This window comes from Natrix helvetica, assembly GCF_964273705.1.
Source record: "Natrix helvetica genome assembly, chromosome: 5".
Taxonomy (NCBI): domain Eukaryota; kingdom Metazoa; phylum Chordata; class Lepidosauria; order Squamata; family Natricidae; genus Natrix; species Natrix helvetica.
Window position 1 is genome coordinate 14774779 of NC_138551.1, and position 11048 is coordinate 14785826.

Genomic DNA, 11048 nt, shown 5'->3' on the forward strand with positions numbered 1-11048 from the left:
TCGAGCGCACATGCACGCTAGCCAGCACGTTTTGCAGTTACTGCCGCACATGCGCCGAGAGCGATAAGCTGAGCAGTGTGCATGCTCACGCCGGAAAACAAGACCAGCTCTTCCGGTTTCCGGCACTGCTGCACGCATAAAGGCTGTGCGCAGGTGTGTCAGAAACTCAGAAGAGGAACAGGTGATGCTGCGCATGCCAGATGACACAGCTTCATGGCCACTTCGGGCACGAGTGCTATAGGTTCGCCATCCTGGGAATATACAATACAATACGATAGCAGAGTTGGAAGGGACCTTGGAGGTCTTCTAGTCCAACCGCCTGCCTAGGCAGGAAACCCTATACTGTTTCAGACAAATGGCTATCCAACATCTTCTTAAAGACTTCCAGTGTTGGAGCATTCACAACTTCTGGAGGCAAGTTGTTCCACTGATTAATTGTTTTAACTGTCAGGAAATTTCTCCTTAATTCTAAGTTGTTTTTCTCCTTGATTAGTTTCCACCCATTGCTTCCTATTCTACCCTCAGGTGCTTTGGAGAATAGTTTAACTCCCTCTTCTTTGTGGCAGCCCCTGGAACAATACTATCATGTCTCCCCTAGTCCTTCTTTCTCTTAAGCTAAACATACCCAGTTCCTGCAACCGTTCTTCATATGTTTTAGCTTCCAGTCCCCTAATCATCTTTGTTGCTCTTCTCTGCACTCTTTCCAGAGTCTCCACATCTTTTCTACATCGTGGCGACCAAAACTGAATGCAGTATTCCAAGTGTGGCCTTACCAAGGCCTTATAAAGTGGTATTAACACTTCACGTGATCTTGATTCTATCCTTCTGTTGATGCAGCTGCAGACTAGTGTTTCTCAACCTTGTTGCTTTTCAGATGTATGGATTTCAACTCCCAGAATTCTTTCCTTTTCAGGCTTCTCCTGAAAAAGTTGTTCTCCATTGTTGTTGCTGCTGCTGCTGTTGTTTTACAAGAGTTATTCTGCTAATAGGCAGATCAGAATGCCGTTGATTAATTAACACAATTTATTCCCAACACTATGCGATGTTGGTCAGTAAAAAACATGGATCATAAAAAAACCCACAAGCATTAATTGTCTTTTCCCATTCTAGAGAACAGAAGAGTGGGAATTTGTTACAGAATAGAGGGGGTCCTCGACTTACGACCACAAAATGAGCCCGTTATTTCTGTTGCTGAGCGAGACGTTCGTCAAGTGAGTTTTGCCCCATTTTACGATCTTTCCTGCCACAGTTGTGAAGTGAATCACGCCAATACCCCTGAAATACAGGACTGCACATGTACCCACTCTTTTGTTCAATGGTGGTTTAACTGAAGTGTCAACCATCGCAAGATGTTTAAAAGTACTCTGTTTGAATGAACTTTTTCTTTGCTGCTGCACATTATCCTTCCAGCCACTAGATGGCACTTGTGTTCTGTCATAAGCCTGTCCTGAAAAGAAGCGTTGTGGGGGGGGGGGGGGGTTGTCTACCTTGCTGACTGCTGTTTCATTCTATTTTTAAACGTTGCATTTATTTTATAATATCAGAGCTTTTATTATACCTAATTATCCCTGCTAAATGGGCAGGCATCTCTGAAAGACTTTAATCAGTACAATTTGAAGTAAAAAAAAAATACAATATGACACACACACACACAATTGTTACTGTTTTCTTTTAGCACCCAGTTCTGAACATACTGTTTTGAAAAGAGCTTTATAGCTTTGTATATACATGTCTTATGAACAACAACTGCAGAAAATGGCTTGGAGAACACCGAGGGGTCTCTAAATTATAGGGGCAGGAAAAAAATGGCTTATCTTCTCCAATTTGCTTTCTGGCTTTCATGTCACATCACCTCCAGTTTCGCCACAGGCTTCTGCCTCCTCTCCAGTTCCGTTTGCTAATTGGGATTATCTAACCAATGTTCTTTCATTCATCTTGTGCAATACAACGCTAAACAAGGGGTCGGGATCTGGAGAAAGGAAGTGGGGTTTTATTTTATTTATTCAGCATATGGCAAAATGTAATTTTTAAAAAAAAGTTTTTAAAAGGAAGTAGGATGTTTACTGGAGTCATTTCCATTGACTTCTATGGCGTTCATCAATCACAAATGTAAATATAATGTAAGATACTTATTCTCCTGTTTTATGCTGTTGGAAGAAATGTCCTTCTGGGTTCGGTTCCAAGTGGGGAAAAAGACACTGGAAACATGGAGGCTGCTTGGGAAGATGGTTTAATGATGGACAGGATCATGTGGCTGGAGGTCCTGAACAGAAAAGGGGGATCACATGCGTTCCAGATGTTGGGTGAAGAAGAAAAGAGGGGGGAAAAGAACTTGCTGAGAGTTCCTGGGTTTTTTATATTTGCTTTTCGGCCCCACCTCTCTGTTTCCTGTTCCTGTGTAAGAAATGTATTCTGACTGGTTTTCAGACTCCCGGGGGTGGGGGTGGGGGAAGGGAGTCTCAGCTAACTTTGTAGGTTGTGTGTCTTTTGAGTCTCAAGCTTGGTTGAGTTCCCAGATGCCATGTGGTGAGTTTCTGTTGCAGGCTAATCCTACCTTTGTTGTGTAGAATAGACTGGCTCAGGTATTTTAATGGCCCATTGACAAAGGTGGGGGCTATTAAGAGCGAGTCTGTTTTCTACCTAAAAATATGTTTCTCTATTTCTTATCCAGGGAAATATAATATTCTGCCTTTTCAATATTTCCTAGGATATTTCATTCGTCTAGGAGAAGGGTGGGTGCTAACTTCCTACAGTGCCAACCTACCCTCTCTCTCAAAGGCAATCAATTGGCACTGATGAGTATCAATTTGGACAAACCCCAGGAGAGAGGGGAAGACAGGGTAGCCAGACATGCTATGGTCACAAAGAGTTGGATATGAGTTTGTGTCTGAACAACAGCATTGCCAATTGTGGCTATGTAGGACAGATAGGGAAGAAACCAAGGTTGAAATGCTACCGGTTCGGACCAGTTCACCCAAACCTATAGTAAAAAATGCTACTGGTTTGGGCGAACCGGTATTTCCGCCAATCAGCTGGGTGCCGATCGGCTGTGATGCGCGATTTACATTAGGTAGAATCGTTGGTAGCAGACTCACCAAACTGGTAGCGGACTTCAAAGGATTACACCGCTGGGCGAAACTAACCACCAGATTGCAAGAACATAAGTGAGCGGTCAGACGAGGAGACCCAAACTCATTGGTAGCCTCACATTGCAATAAACAAGAACATGCATTCAATTTTGAAGCTACTAAGATTGTGGGACAAGCAGGCACAAGAACAGCCAGGGAAGTGATAGGAAAAGAGGCCCCTCATCAATCAACAGGAGTGCTGATTTACCCCCAGATTATCAAGTTCTTAGGAGGCGGGGGCTTAGCAGTACAAGGAAACAAGAGCCAAGGATTTAATAGACAGCCACCAACACCCCAGTTTTCATCTAAAAAGCCACACACAACAGGCACCATATAAATACCACACACAGAACAGCCCAAAGAAAACAGAGACGTTCTCTTAGGACCGTGATGGTGAACAGAGGTGGCATGCAGAGTCCTCTCTGTGGGCACATGTGCCATTGCCAGCTGTTCTTCAGGTTTCTAGTGCGATGGCACGTATTCCAGTTTGGCACTCATTGCCAAAAAGGTTTGCCTTCACTGTCTTAGGATGTACTCCAGCAAGAATTGGAAAATTCAGAAGACAAAACCTCTGGTGACTGAACCAGACTGGAGCATTAGTTACTCCTATTTTCCACAGCAACAATTCTGATCGGCTGAGAGAGGGTCTTGGGATATTTGGGCTGAGATCCCAGGGGAATTGGACCAAAATGACCTGTTATACTTCTGTGCCTAAGTGGTCAGTCCAAATTTCTTCATCGCTAGACTATACTGATGATGGCCTGAAGCTGATCACGAAACATTGAGTTCAGCTTTTATTTAATTTAATTTTTTTAAAAAGAAGTATTTGTGTATTTCTGGCATCTCTGTGAATGCAACATGTAACAATATAATTATATGTACTTTGGACTTCCTATAGAACTGTTCAGGTCAGTAAAACAACTGCTTTTATATTGTTTTAAGTTTCTCTCCTTTCAAAAGGTAGGGAAAAAAAATGTTGGATAGTAAGAGAAAAACTAAAGATAGTGGGCTAAACTTAAGTATATCTAAAAAAATATGTATACCTTTTGTTTCAAAAACATTTCTTTTAAATGGAGAAGAATAGGCCTCTGGGATATGGTCATGTGTTTTGAAATTCTGCCCAAATTAAACAAATTAAAACAAATTAAAACTACAAATGCAAATATGTTGTAAGCAGAAGTGGTATTCAGCAGGTTCTGACCAGTTCTGGAGAACCGGTAGCGGAAATTTTGAGTAGTTCGGAGAAGAGGTAAATACCACCTCTGACTGGCCCCGCCCCCATCTATTCTCTGCCTCCCGAGTCCCAGCTCATCGGGAGGAAATGGGGATTTTGCAGTAACCATCCCCTGTAGTGGGGAGAGAATGGAGATTTTACAGTATTCTTCCCCTGCCATGCCCACCAAGCCACACCCACCAAGCCAGGCCACGCCTACCAAGCCATGCCATGCCCATCAAGCCACGCCCACAGAACCAGTAGTAAAAAAAATTAATCCCACCACTGGTTGAAAGGTTCTTCCATTGTTTACTCGATATAAAAATGAAAATATAAGTCTTAAAAGTAAACGGTTTCTAGAACTAAAGAGAAATTTCTTGACAGTTAGAACAATTAATCAATGGAAAGACTTACCTCCAGAAGTTTTAGGTCAGTGATGGCGAACCTTTTTTGGCTTGTGTGCCATAAGTGGGGGGAGTGCAGGGGGGTCGTGTGCAGGTGTGCTGTAGCCATAATGCAATGCGCGACCCGCCCAGTGCGCATGCGCCCACTACAGGCACAAACCCCCCCCCATTTTTGCATGCTTTTTTCTCTCTCCCCAGGCTCCAGAGGCTTTATAGGAACACGGGGAAGGCGAAAACAGCCTCCCCCGCCGCCCCGGAAGCCCTCCGGAAGCTTCAGGGACCTTCAGGAGGCTTCCCTGAAGCCTCCGGGGCAGTCAAAACGACTCTCCGAGCAAACTGGAAGTCACTTCTGGCTTGCTCTGAGGGTCGTTTTAAGCGCTCCGAAGGCTTCAGGAACCTTCAAGAGGCTTCCCTGAAGCCTCCGGGGCAGTCAAAATGACCCTCTGAGCAAACAGGAAATCTATTCCCGAATTTCTGGTTTGCCCGTAGGGCTGTTTTTTTGCGCTCCGGAGGCTTCTGGGAAGCTCATGAAGCCTCTGGAGGACGGGTGGGGTGGGGTGGCGGAGGCTCTTTTCACCCTCCCCAGGCTCTTATAAAGTCTCTGGAGCCTGGGGAGGGCAAAAAGCGGCTTTAAAAAAGGGTGAACTCAGCTGGCCAGCGCGTGCTTGTGCGTTGGCCAGCTGATAGGGCAGCGCCTCGCGTGCCCTGACAAATGGCTCCGTGTGCCACCTGTGGCACGCGTGCCATAGGTCCGCCATCATTGTTATAGGTGCTCCATCACCGGAGGGTTTAAGAAGAAATTGGACAACCATTTGTCTGAAGTCATGTAGGATCTCCTGCTTGAGCAGCTGGTTGGACTAGAAGACCTCCAAGGTCCTCTTCAACTCAATTATTTTGTTATTCTGTTTCTTCTCAGTCTCAGAAACTTCACAGAAAGCATCTTTTATTCATTGGAAGGTATTGGAAAGATTAATTTATCATGTTAGAGGTGTGCAATATTGCAAGGTTGAAGAATTCATGGTGTAAGGTCCTAAGATTAAAATGCACTATTTGGATTGAGCTCTGAAATTTACTAGCACTGCTTGAAGTTACAAGCAAATATACTTTTTTCCCCACCCATTCCTCCTTAGCAATATAACCTCTGAATTCTGGAGTGCTGATAAAAGCAACTTCACAAAGAGTGAAACTTTGTAGTGCAAATTAGACGTTACTAGGATGTAATTAAATATAGTTAGACGCAGTCAAATTCTGTCTAGGAAAGTTCACAGACATTGTAACAGGCAACTAATAAGTGTAGAAACATGCTGAAAAGCTATGGTGATGTCATATGCATTATGCTATTCCCTCAAATGATGTGAATTGAATAATTTATGTTATTTACATGACACCGTCCCAATGCATATGACACCAGCTGGTTCCTCTTGCTGAAGATGTCCTTGTACATAGAAGGTGCTTCATGGCTTTTGATCATTTGAGATCCAAGTCCTATTGTTGTTGTTTTTAGTTGCGAAGTTGTGTCTGACCCATCGCGATCCCATGGACAATGTTCCTCCAGGCTTCCCTGTCCTCTATCATCGTCTGGAGTTTAAGCTCACGCCAACTGCTTCGGTGACTCCATCCAGCCACCACATTCTCTGTCGTCCCCTTCTTCTTTTGCCCTCCATCTTTCCCAGCATTAGGCTTTTCTCCAGTGAGTCCTTCCTTCTCCTTAGGTGACCAAAGTATTTGAGTTTCATCTTCAGGATCTGGCTTTCTAAAGAGCAGTCAGGGTTCATCCCCTCTAGGACTGACCAGTTAGGTGGCCTTGCAGTCCAAGGGACTCGCAGGAGTCTTCTCAAGCACCATAGTTCAAAGGCCTCCATTCTTTGGCGCTCAGCCTTTCTTATGGTCCAACCTTCACAGCCATACATTGCAACTGGGATAACCATGGAGACCTTTACCACAGACACTGGGCTACACCAAACCTTCAGTTTTCTGAAACTTAGTGGACTTTTGATGCCAACAAGGCAATCTGTTCACTATTTTATGTCTGTGTCCTGCCATTTTGGGCTGCCTTAAAGTAAGTAACTGTTACTAAGTAACAGCTTCTGTGCCCAACAGTTTCCTCTTCTCCCTTTGTTCTTATAACTCAAGAGTTTACTGCAAGTGGTTGTACCAAATACAGAATTCATCTGGTAAACTTCTCAAAAGCAACCTGTCAGTTTTGGAGTAAAGCAGGCGGTGGTTTCAGTGGCCCCTTAGTCTGATCCAATATGACCAGCGTTTAAATGTATAGAAGGATACAGCTGATTGTGTTAAAGGAGAAAAAAAAAGCTTTACAAGAGATACATATATATGTGTGCTGTTTTCCACAGCAACGTAGAGAGGCTGTGAAAAGAGAATAGGTAGCATGCCTCAGTGCTTCTAAATTAGATCACAAATTTTCTGGCTGATGGAAGCATCTTACCCCAAAGTCAAAGATCTGGCAAATTATGTTTTAATATTTCGGGTTCATTTGTCCCTGCTGAAATTTCACAGAAGGGGAGTGGGAGGACGGGAGGGGAGAAGTATGTATCCAAGGACATGGCAGAGGCTGCTGGTTTACTGGGGATTCAGATCCAATGCTGAGTTAATCCTTGACACAGTTTTATATTATCAATTTAAACTTCCTCAGTTTTAAGGAGCTGCAGACAAAGCACACCGCTTGATGCCTCTTCTCATTTTAGCTTGAAAACAATCCAATGAGGCACGCTAATAAGATGCAAGTGGCGTCTTGCTCATTCTATCCAGGAAAGATCGGATCTGCATTGAGACTGAAGCTCTAGTGCTTACTCTTCAATTCCATGGGAAAGCACAGTAGCATAATTTCTCACAGCTAAGTGTCCAAATATTAGGAGAAAATGTCTCAAAAAATCATAAATATTAGGGCTGGGCAGCCCTTTGGATATAGTTCTTTAAAATGGTGGCCTGAGACCAGGAGTGGGTTCCAGCTGGCATTACGACCAGTTCGGTAGTAAAAAAAAAAAAAATTCGGTTAAAACGATCTGCGCATGTGCACGACATTAAAAAATGAATAAAAATTACATTTTTAAAATGGAGATTGTTCTGCACATGCGCAGAACAGAAAATCAAGATGGCGCCACCGATCATAAAACCGGTATGGTCGAACTGGATCGGAAAGGTAGGAACCACCTCTGCCTGAGACGCAGGAAAGTGGCACCTGAATGCAACTACCTGAAGCAGCATGTTTTTTTTGTTTTTTTTAGATAATGGAGTCACTCTCCCAGTCCTTCGGGAGAGGGTGCGGCTAAGAAATAAATATTTTTTATTATTATTATTATTATTATTATTATTATTATTATTATTATTATTCATTACGATTTAGAATAACAGAGTTGGAAGGGATGTAAATTGCTTCTCTCCTTGATTAGTTTCCACCCATTGCTTCTTGTCCTGCCCTCAGGTGCCTTGAAGAATAGCTTGACTCGTTCTTCTTTGTGGCAGCCCCTGAGATATTGGATCACTGCTATCATGTCTCCCCTAGTCCTTCTTTTCATTAAACTAGACATACCCAGTTCTTGCAACTGTTCTTCATACGTTTTAGCCTCCAGTCCCCTAATCATCTTTGTTGCTCTTCTCTGCACTCTTTATAGAGTCTCCACACCTTTTTTTACATCGTGGCGATCAAAAAGTGGATGCAGTCTTCAAGTGTGGCCTTACCAAGGCCTTATAAAGTGGTATTAACACTTCACGTGATCATGATTCTATCCTTCTGTTTATGCAGCTTAGAAGTGCGTTAGCTTTTTATGAGAAAAAATGCAGCCATTTTAAGAAGTTGCAGAGAGGGGCTTGTTACAGTATGTGCTTCCATTTATCTTGAAGGGCTTTTTTTTTTGCAAATAAAAGAAAAACACTGCACACCCCTAATTAAATACAGTTTCAGCTTTTCCCGCCACAACCTCTTTCCTTTGTAACCAGTCTGAGGGTGATGGATTTCTCTGACCCCGTGGACTAAAGAGGGATCTTTTTCAAATATTAGAGATAGCCAAAAAAAAAACCTGTATTTTGACATCTGTGTTTTGTGACCTCAAACAAGAAATTGCATGCTTCTCATTGAGCAGTTAGAAGGAAAGTCAAAGGCATGCTTACTGGTAAACAAAGGCCAAGCTATCTATCGCCAGGATTCTGGATATAACTTAACTTCCTACATATTGCAATACATTCCCTACTCTGATTCTTTTATGAGCTACTAGAGGGAGCATTACACGTACCCACATTTGTATTTTTATTCTTTTTTGTATGGTATGATATGGCATGGTATGGTTTCTATTTTGTATTCATGGGTTGGAATAGAAATCACACATCGTATTACTCTTAGGATCTAACTCAGAAATTACAATTCTTTTTCCGAAGTCCTGGTTTGGATGATCTTCATTATGCTGAGCAAAAAGGGACACGAAATAGGCAAATTTGAAATATATATATACATCCAGGCAGAAACCCATATTTTTATTTTTAATGTTGCCTTTTTATATTTGTGTTGTATTTGTGCTGATAAATAAATAAAGGGAGACTAGTATGGATCCATTTCAAGCTGTTTAGCTCTCATCAGCTAGCCATACCCTTACCTGGATTTGAACCTGGGATGTGTTACATATTAGGCAGATTTGTTAGCCACTACACCACAGGCTCTCTTCCTTTTATCAGCTAAGCCAGGGAAATAGGTATGTATTTGTGTTACAACCCCTGGTATGCCCAAATATGTAACACAAATACATACATACATACATACATACATACATACATACATACATACATACATACACACACACACACACACACACACACACACCAGGGGTTGTAACACAAATACATATATATGTCTATATGTCTACATATATATGTCTATATGTATACAGTATAGTGTATATGTATATGTATGTATATGTATATGTGTGTGTGCATGTGTGTGTATGTATATATATATGAATGATTTAGTAAGTTCGCATCAATAGTGTTGTGATAACATGGTGCAAAGAACATGTGGACGAATAGAATAGAATAGAATAGAATAGAATAGAATAGAATTCTTTATTGGCCAAGTGTGATTGGACACACAAGGAATTTGTCTTTGGAGCATATGCTCTCAGTGTACATAAAAAGACAAGATACATTCATCAAGAAGCATATGGTAACAACACTTAATGATAGTCATAGGGTACAATAAGCAATCAGGAAGCAATATCAATATCAATCGTAAGGATACAAGCAACAAAGTTACAGTCATGCAGTCATAATGGGAGGAGATGGGTGACAGGATTGATGAGAAGACTAGTTGTCTTGGTGTCAATATTTGTGTTATTCATATGATGATGTCATGCCATATGTGACGATCTTTCCCTCTAGGCCACGGGTGTCAAACTCACTGCATCACGTCGATGTCAAGTGATGTTTTTTTGCTTTCGCGGAGCTGGGATGGGTGTGGCCTGCGCATGATGCATCCAGGCCGCCGGCCGCCAGTTTGACACACTTGCTGTAGGCATTGTATTGGAGGGAGTTACCCTGATTTATCTTTGCACTTGGTCAGATCGATCTGTAATCCAATCATGGTCTTTGACAAATCTAATCATGTAGCCAGCCGTGCCTCAAGACAGCTCTTTGAAATCAAAAGAACCAGAGGGTAATGTAGGGAGATCAGAAGAAACCCAGAGGGGGAACAGAGTTAAGAATGGAAGGCCGTGGGAATTTCTGATTCTAATTTCCAGCTAAGCAGGGCTGGGGAAATCTGTGGCTTCATGCATGCTGCTGATCTGCAGTCTCCAGAAGCATGAAGTGAGCCACTGATATCTTTCCCTTGAGTGACAGGTTCTTATCTCAGATAATAAAAATGAGACAGATTGACTGACAGCCAAGATTAAAACCGCAATCCCTCAGGTCTCTACAGAGAAATAGGTGCCACTGTATTTATTAATACAAATCATTGGGAGCCACCGGACTGATCTAGACATACTTCTGCAGCTTACTTGAGGGTTAGTCTTTACCCTGAGAAGTTAGGACGGTGCATTTTACCAGTTCGTTTTTTCAGGCAGGTGATCACAGGGGGACAAAAGATGTTTTCCCAGATCAGGATGCTCCCTGGTTGTAGGAAGTTTAATTCAGCAAGCCGATACAGCCAGCCAAACACGTTTCTCTTTAACTTCAAAGGCTCTAAAGCAGTGTTTCTCAAACTTGGCGACTTTAAGTCCTGTGGACTTCAACTCCCAGAATTCCCCAGCCAGCTATGCTGGCTGGGGGATTCTGGGAGTTGAAGTCCACAGGACTTAA